This window comes from Lepisosteus oculatus, chromosome 8 (assembly GCF_040954835.1).
Source record: "Lepisosteus oculatus isolate fLepOcu1 chromosome 8, fLepOcu1.hap2, whole genome shotgun sequence".
Classification (NCBI taxonomy): domain Eukaryota; kingdom Metazoa; phylum Chordata; class Actinopteri; order Semionotiformes; family Lepisosteidae; genus Lepisosteus; species Lepisosteus oculatus.
In genome coordinates this window covers 17,572,904-17,581,473 of record NC_090703.1, presented here as the reverse complement: position 1 = coordinate 17,581,473, position 8,570 = coordinate 17,572,904, and the positions used below count along the sequence as shown (strand labels likewise).

Here is an 8,570-nt window from a genome sequence, read left to right as displayed (position 1 = left end):
AGGAATTTGTCCATCCTGTGGCCTAAATCAGCCTCTCCTGTCCTGTAAGAGATTGAGTTAGGGATACCTGTACAAGGTGCTTTGTTGATCTCGGTCCTCAATCGAGATACCTCCTGTGGCATTTGAGAGTTTCTCAAGTTTTTAGCAGAGTGAGAAGAATGATATTACAAAATGGTGGGTCCTGACACGACATTGTTGATCTTGATGATTTAACGTCCTGTTGATTATTCAGTGATTTGGAATTTGGAATTTCTGCCATATCTGGAACAGCAAACTCTGGGATAATCATGGGAATCATGGCATAAACATCTGTATAACAAGCTTCGAGCACACCAATGCCCCCTCTTAGAATATCATAGCTGTGGTGTTCTTTTATCTCTGCATGCCTCTTCTTCAACAGTCCACTGCTGATGTTTTGCCATAAATATAACAATTTTGGTGATTGGTGAAAAACGTAAATAGGAGAGAAAGCATGGAATGCACATGTAAATTGTACACTTGTGACAAACATACTTTCAGGAAGTTCACTGATAATACATACTGATAATATGGGAGTCCTGTTGCGCGATATACTGTAACTTACAATGTATTTATATTAAATTAGATATTTGAAATATCTCTACCTAATATTGATTGATATGTGGATATAGTTTTTAAATCTATTATTCATGTTCTTATTTCTGCTGTAGTAAACTTTTAAACTTTTTTCTTAATTTATGTTAATAATATTGCCAATTTTAAATATGCACTATGCACTATTACAACTTAAAAAGGTCATAGTCTTCAAAGCTAGAGTATCTAGCTAGATAGCTAGAGTATCTAGCTTGAGATACTGTTGAGATAACAGTATCTCAAGTTTTTTTAATGCTTTGCAATAATCCTTGTGATCATGTAGCTTGCCTTTTTGTTTCCCTGTTGTTTCCCTCACAATACAGCCTAGAGATATTTTAAATGTTAATTTCACGTTGCAAAATTGTGTTTTAATTCTGCTGTAGTGGAATTATTTAGGAACTTCTTGAGCAGTGTCTATAAAGTAGCCCCCTATCACAACTTAATACAGAGTAGTACTTTTTAGATTTAGCTTTTGGAAGTCAAAACAAACACAAATGAGAATGATGTTCTTGTCATATCCAAAAGGTGGCAGTATTGCTATTAAAAAGTAATTTTTTGTACAGCTTCAGTTTCTATATTATTCTGCAAACAGAACCATGTGATAGTCAAAGCTTACTCTCTCATACAAATTGAAATGCTGTGCCAGAGGCCAAGATAGTTCATCCTGTATGTGCATTTTGTGCCAAAGGTTGGCACCACAACACATCCCCAGTCATGTTTTGCCAACAAAGTTCACAGATGCAGAACAAGACGTTCTTATCAAACATATGCATCCGTTTACTAATGTTCTATTTGAGTATGTGATCCTTCCTCTAGTTATCTAACTTAAGAGTTATTTAAAAATGAATTTTCTTTTTGAATATGAACAGTGCTAGAACAGGAAAGAAGAAACCCTTCTTTTTAATTGGTCATTCCTATATGTTTTATAGGGCATTTATGCTACAGAACAATACCTTTTAAGATAAGATACAATGTTACAAATCTACAAAAGTCTTGCTCTTTGACCTTGTACCTAAATATTCCACGATAAATATTTTATAGGTTCACTGTTAATACCGTAATGTATCATGCTGCTTTTAAATGGATTGCTTTGACACTGAGTGCATGTATGAATTGTTGGTGAAAGAGTAAAATGTTAGCATTGACTATTGCACAAATAAAAAATGAGCGTCTTTTATTTTTTACAAAGAAACCTCTCTTCAGTAACATTTGAGGAAATTCTGTCGTTTCCAGTACTTGGGTACTTTTTTTCTTTACAGATTTAGAATATTGGAATTTTAGATTTTTTATCTGACATGATAACACAGGCCTGTTGCCGTATTTTTCCAAAATATGCCTTGAGGTTGACAAACAGATGCTCTTTTGTTGGTAGGCTTGTAGGGACTTGCTTCCCACCTTGACAAAAGAAAGGGTATGTCTGTATCTGTTTTAATATACCTGTATTTCCACTCTAGTACAAATTGCAGGACATAAATACATAAGACGTGCAATGGAAACAAGTCCCAGAATCTTACATAAAACACAGTAGTCATATACTATGAGGATTTCAGAGCTCATTCTCTCATTTCTTGCTATTCTTTCTTTCAATAAGGTAAGTGAAGGGAAATAAATCCAGGGAGAATGAAAATGAAGCATTTTGTTTGGAAACAAAATATTTTCAAACTAAAGAAGTGAAAAGAAAATTGCTTACTTTAATTTTGCCAATTGCCTGTTTCAGAGCACAGTTCCTGCAACTACAGTTCACAAGTGAAGCCTCCTTGGTCTTTGCAGGGTAGTATAAAACAGTAGCTATAAAGACGTCTTTGCGGGATATTTTCACTATAACAAATGCTTTGTGCAAAGTGATCACATGAGCTAGATAAGGGGCCCATATTGCACAAGACTGAACTTTAGACACCAACACACGGAATATCATCTTGTTCTTAATTATCTCTCAAAAACTAGCGGCAGCTGCTCAATGACCTCTTATCTTCAATCTTTCTGAATCATGCAAGCATCATCATTTATTTGTCATACTTCTTTTTAGTCTGTTACCCTTTTACAGTATCAATGAACATTTCCTTGTTTGCATGGGATCATATAGTATATTTTATTTTCCTGAATGATCTACAATCAAATAAAGGTGTGCTTAATAAGCAAGCAGCCTAATTCATGGTAAACAGATAGGCTTTTAAACAATACAGTGAATTCAGCAATTGTGGTAACTTGAATTAAGTTTGATTCTGTATTACACATTCTTCCTTTTAACTGCTTACAGTATATTTGCTGAGCAGCTTGTGTTGGCTTATTGATGTTGTGTTAAACACTGGCAAAGTAGGAAAAAAGCCCAGAGAGGTACTGTATGCAACAATACCAATACTGCAGTCTCCTCAGTAAACACAGTGGCCAGCTAGTTGCTACTGGCATCATGAGAAAAGATTAATTAACATAAAGAGTTTAGCCCAATTTATAAAGTAGTACATCACAGAATATTAATACAGAGCAAACCTTTGCACTCATTAATTCAAAGGCCTATCATTAATTCAAAGGCCTATATCAGGTAATTACAAGATAAGGTTACTGTTATTATTCAAAGTATGGCTGAATAATGTGAATTGTTTAGTTTTAAAGCACTTAAAATGCAAACTCTGCTATTCAATAGTCTTAAGTCACACTGTTCTGTTTTTTTTCACTTTTTTTTTCTTTAGGTAGAAGCACAATTTAATGATGATGATCCACTACTACATTAATTGTATTTTAAGAGAATGGTTAATTCTGACAGACTTGTACAGTATTTTGCTTTTTGAATGTATAGAGAAAACAAACTATGTCATTGACAAGAAACACTTAACAATAAGTCAATTAGATTTGATGGATAATTGGAGAACAGTAGGCTCTGGCTCCTCTGTGACCCTGAATTGGGTGAAGTGGTTAGTAAATGGATAGATGGAGTGGAGTAGCAAGTACAGTACAATATTTTATATTGGCTGCTCATGTATATAATACCTCGTTTTGCTGTGCTCATGACTCTGAAGATTCCGATTAACGTTAATGAAAGACAACTAGATAGCAAGATTGGTTTCTTCTCACCAAAACTAAACTGTATTACAAATGCAGTTTTATAATGCTCATAATATCCATATAACTCTTGCTTTTGTCCAAGACTTAAAGCTGTGTACTCCTTTTCAAAGTGCTAGGATAATAAAAGTGTAAGTCTGATGATTTGTTAAAACTTGGAATATGTCTATGATCCTTTAAATTAAAATCAGATAATAGAATATTCAGAAGGAATGTATATGAATAAATATATGAATCTATGAAGTATTATTAATAATAATGATATATATGGTACTTTCAGACACATTCCAGCAATGATATGCACCTGACTCTGTGTGTGAAGCAAAAGAAAACTTCTTTCTTGTTTTAAGTGACGAGGATCAACAGATATTTCCCATTACAGGTCTTTTGAGGTGGCTAAATGCCTGTTTGTATTAACTGCACCCTGAAGGTGTTCCTTTTCCTAATTCATATACTGTCTAAATCTTACAGACCCAGTACATCAAGTTCATTGTCAGCAAAGATCATCCAGTATTGTTATCGGCATAAAAGTATAGAATGATTTTATGTGTGTATGTTGTGTATTACTTACCATAATATTCAGTCTTCTCCAGTAATATCCAGTATAATTCTGTTTGGCCCTGTTTATGTTATTTGGAACAAATGCAAACCAGATATACACTTGGCTTGCCAAGACATTAGAAACCCCCAGTCAAGTGAAGTGACTCTGTCAGTGGCAAGTATCCATTTCTGGTTTAAGGAGCATGGGACAGGCTGCCATCACCTTTATTGGACAGAGCAGTTTCCATATTTTAATCCTATTGAAGCCTCACGCTACTGATGGAAACTGCATACAGTAGCATTATCCTTGACACAAAGTGAACTGAATCAGTTTTGCTACATAAATGGGATGGGACAAAATTATGAATATTTTAAAACCTTGTAGAATACATACCATATTTTGTTCAAGGTATTTTTGTTGTTCACAGAGGATGGAGGTTTCTAATATTCTAGCAAGTGAATATAAAGGTTTTATGAAACTTGTAAGCACTTATCACAGTGACCAAATATTTTGTAACTGAACTGCTTTTTATGTCTTGTTTTTCACAGACCAAACAAATAGCCCATTATATTGTAACATTCTTATGTTCTAAAATAACAATTCCAAATTAATTACACAAACGTTCAGCTATTCAAACAGTGGGGGGATGTTTAGATTTGCCATCTAAACACCAGTCTTCTCTCTTGTACTTTGAGACGCACTTCAACAGTTTTTATTGTGTTCATTTCAGCAGCTAGAACGAGGGTTTGACATATTTTATATGAGTTTAGACTACAAACAAAGGGCAGTATTGATTACAGAGGGTAATAATAATTCCTTACACTTATATAGCTTTTTCCTGGACTATCCACTTAAAACGCTTTACAGGAAATGGGGACTGCCCTCCACCACCACCCACCATGTGTAGCATCCACCTGGATGATGTGACAGCAGCCATTGTGCACACAGGTACGCTCACCACACACCAGCTATGAGTGAGAAGGAACACAGAGTGATGGGGATTGTTAGGAGGCCATGATTGTTAAAGGTCAGGAGGAAATTTGGCTAAGGCACCCCTGGGATTTTGAATGACTACAGAGAGTTTTACATCTCATCTGAAGGAAGGTGCCTTTCTTACAGTACAGTGTCCCCATCACTATACTGGGGCATTAGGACCCACACAGACTGTGGGGTGAGTGCCCCCTGTTGATCCCACTAACACCTCTTCTGGCAACAGCCCTTCCCAGGAGGTCTCCCATCCTGCTAGTGGCCAGGCTCACACCTCCTGAGCTTCTGTGGGTTGCTAGTTGTGAGTTGCAGGGTGATATATCTATATCAGTTGCTTGTCTGCATAGTTTAATTATACTGTTTTGGCAGACAGCCCCTCTGATTGAAGAGGAGAAGAAGGCCATCTTAAATCACCCCATTAATTTCACAAGCTGTTATGACCACAGAGATCCTTGACAAGTTTGTGTGTCTGAATAAAAAGTACTGTTAACCCAAACAATGAAAAGTATAGATAACACACAAGAACATTGTGATTCAAAGCATCACTTAACCCTTCCACGTTTCATTGATGTGACCACCCTCTAAGAAAAACACACAGTTTCCTCGTCCTTGCTGATGAGAAGCCGAACTATGACACAAATCTGCCACTGCCATGCTTCACAGGAGGGAAGGTTTTGACTGAGTGAGGCATCAAATGTACAGCTTTGCATTTAGACCAAATAGTTCAAATTTTAACTCAGTGCTTGGGTGTTTTCATGCAAACCCCATGCAGGATTTGAGATGTTTATTTTCAGTTCCAGTCAAGACCCATAATGGTGTTATTTGGGATATTTTTGACCCATAGACACTTTCTTCTATCTCAGTCACCAAACCCTGTAATGTTCACTTTTGGAGTTATTGAATAGCATCTCTCATCAGTTTGTACCATCAGGAAGCTGGTAAAACAGATTAATTTGGCAATGTCTGAGTGGCTTCCTCATCTTAATGTTTGAAATCTTAATATTTTACATATTAAGGGGCTTTTAAATGTTATTAGGCCCTTGTATTATTTTATTAGCAATTATTAAATAGATAATTAACTTTCTATTTACTTCTTTCTGTCTTGAATGTGTGAAGTAGGTTGTGTATGTAACAAATACTATTTGTTAGGTATAACAAAGCTAGGTTTTCTTGTGTTTCAGACTGTATTGACAGTCATACTCCTGTTCTCTAAAATGTCGAAACTGTTTGCACAATACGTTAGGTACGCACGTAGCCACACAGTAATCACACGTACCTGCCCATCCCCTTTTAAAAAATGCGCTGAAATGCTTCAGTACCAACATCACCAATAGCCAGACTTCCTGACTGACGTAATCTGAGATTTGAAACTGCTGCGAGTTTAAATCGGTGGAAAATATGTACAATTTTAAATAATTGGGATGGAAAATAGTTAACTCCACATGATTGGTCAGATGTTTAATTTGTTTTGTGTTTGAATTGTGTGCTGATCCCTTAACGTTGATTGAAAAAAAAAAACTAGAAAACTTTCTTTTTTTGCCGAATTTTCTGCGCAGCCGCAGATAAGGTAGTGCCTTCTCATGCTTCATACTGAAGGTTTAGTGTGGTTATTTTTTGCACACAGGCGGACTTGCCTGGATTTGATGGTAGTGCGGGGAATTGTTTTCTGAGGACTTTAGCGGTTTTTGAATGATTGAAATCAGCGCATAACTTCAAATGCTTCATCTTCTCCATTCTTTCTGCGAAAATAAGAAAAGATTCATAACATCCTTTAGAGTCTGGTAAGTAATGAACAGATTCCGCGTAACTGTGTTCTTGTAGCGCAATTTCGACCTGAAAAAAATATTTTAATAATCTCAAGTACACACACCTGAGCACTTTTATGTTGACGTCCATACTTGTTTGCAAGGTGGAAACAACGAAATAACGCTATGGTTCTGAGCTTTGAATTTCGGTTTTGAATTTGAATTTCGGTTTTGAACTTGTGCTTTTCTGTCATTGAAAAAAATAAAAAAGAAGCACTATTTGCACTGGATACATTGTATATCATTACTAAACAATGAGCACTCAAATATATTACTGACCTGTCTTGTATTTAGGTGTGAAAAGGTGTAGGTGCAGATTTGAGAGTATAGTACAAAGAAGAGTTAGGTGGTTTATGTTTTGATACACTACAGTGAGTGCATCTAAAGTTTCCAAGTCATATTTATTTAACAGAAGGAAATAAAAGTATAACTGCGCTGACAGGAACGTTTGCAGATTTTTATTGCTTTGAAGTAATCCAATCTGCGAACGTAAACAGTCTGAAGAGTTTCTTTAAAAACATCTGTTTGCAAAACAAATTTGGGCACTTACGTGTGATAAGCTAGTGGCAGCTAAAAATCCAACTAAACTGTAACAAATCTGTTTCCTGTGTTAATATGCAGTGTCCACATAAAGACCAGATGAAAAGGATAGTTTTTGTACGCAAGAGCAGTGTAACTAACAAAACATATATATTGTGTCGAGCAGTTAAAACATTTTTTTATTTGCCTGTTAGAGGTTGATTTCGAGGGAAGGCAGGTTCCTTGAGCCCAGAAAAGAAAGAAATACTCCCGTAATAACCTCAAAGAGTAAGCCACAATGATATTTTTAAACTACACAATTATACACTGAAGTATATTGAGGTCTACAATAAAATTGGTTGATGAAGTCTTTGTTTATGCTGAGCGCACGATCAATATTGAGCTGTCAGTATTGCTTTCGCCGGAATGGAGTTTGAGGGAGTGGAGAAGGCAGTTCATACTTTTTTTCTGTTATTTGGATCTATTAAATTAAAGACAGAAGTGTCCGTTCTTGAAAGTTTATTAGAGGACTTTGGAAAATCCTTGCAAATAAGCAGCTTACAGGGTAGGCACGAGGCGTCTCGAACTCCATGTGCTAATACTGTATATTGTATCGTACCACTTGTCTGTGATTGTCAGAGCGGACCTAAAACTTCTCCATAAGCCTAATGCGTACTTCTAGGACCCAAATCGTTTGTTCACTCGTGAGACAACTGGGCGTAATAGAGAACTTAAGTTTCCCGAAATTCCATTCTTTTATCCATCAGTTGACGGATAAGGCTTTTTAAAGACGTTTACACAATATTGTATATCCACCTATCCGCATGTACCTTACTGTTACAGTCTTTGTGAATATATTTGATTTTGTTATTGTAGTTCACTTTTATTATCAGATAAGAGATCTGGAGGGAGGAAAACATCTTAAGAACAGGGATGTGCAGCAGTAGTACTTTGTAACAAAACTGTTTTGTGGAAAACCAATAATGTGAGATTAATACAGTGGACGCTTTATCTCCTGTATTCCCCATGAAAACCAATGTGAATTGAAG

At 36.0% G+C, this 8,570-nt stretch overlaps 1 protein-coding gene across 1 annotated transcript in view; it reads left to right on the top strand.

The window, feature by feature from the left end:
* Positions 1-6,578: 6,578 nt before the first annotated feature.
* Positions 6,579-8,570, top strand: part of LOC102690677 (pleckstrin homology domain-containing family G member 3) — a 105,628-nt gene continuing 103,636 nt past the window's right edge. The window contains exon 1 of the mRNA XM_015350730.2: positions 6,579-6,978. The gene's annotated coding sequence lies outside the window, so the exon portion shown is untranslated. The remainder of the gene's footprint in view (positions 6,979-8,570) is intronic.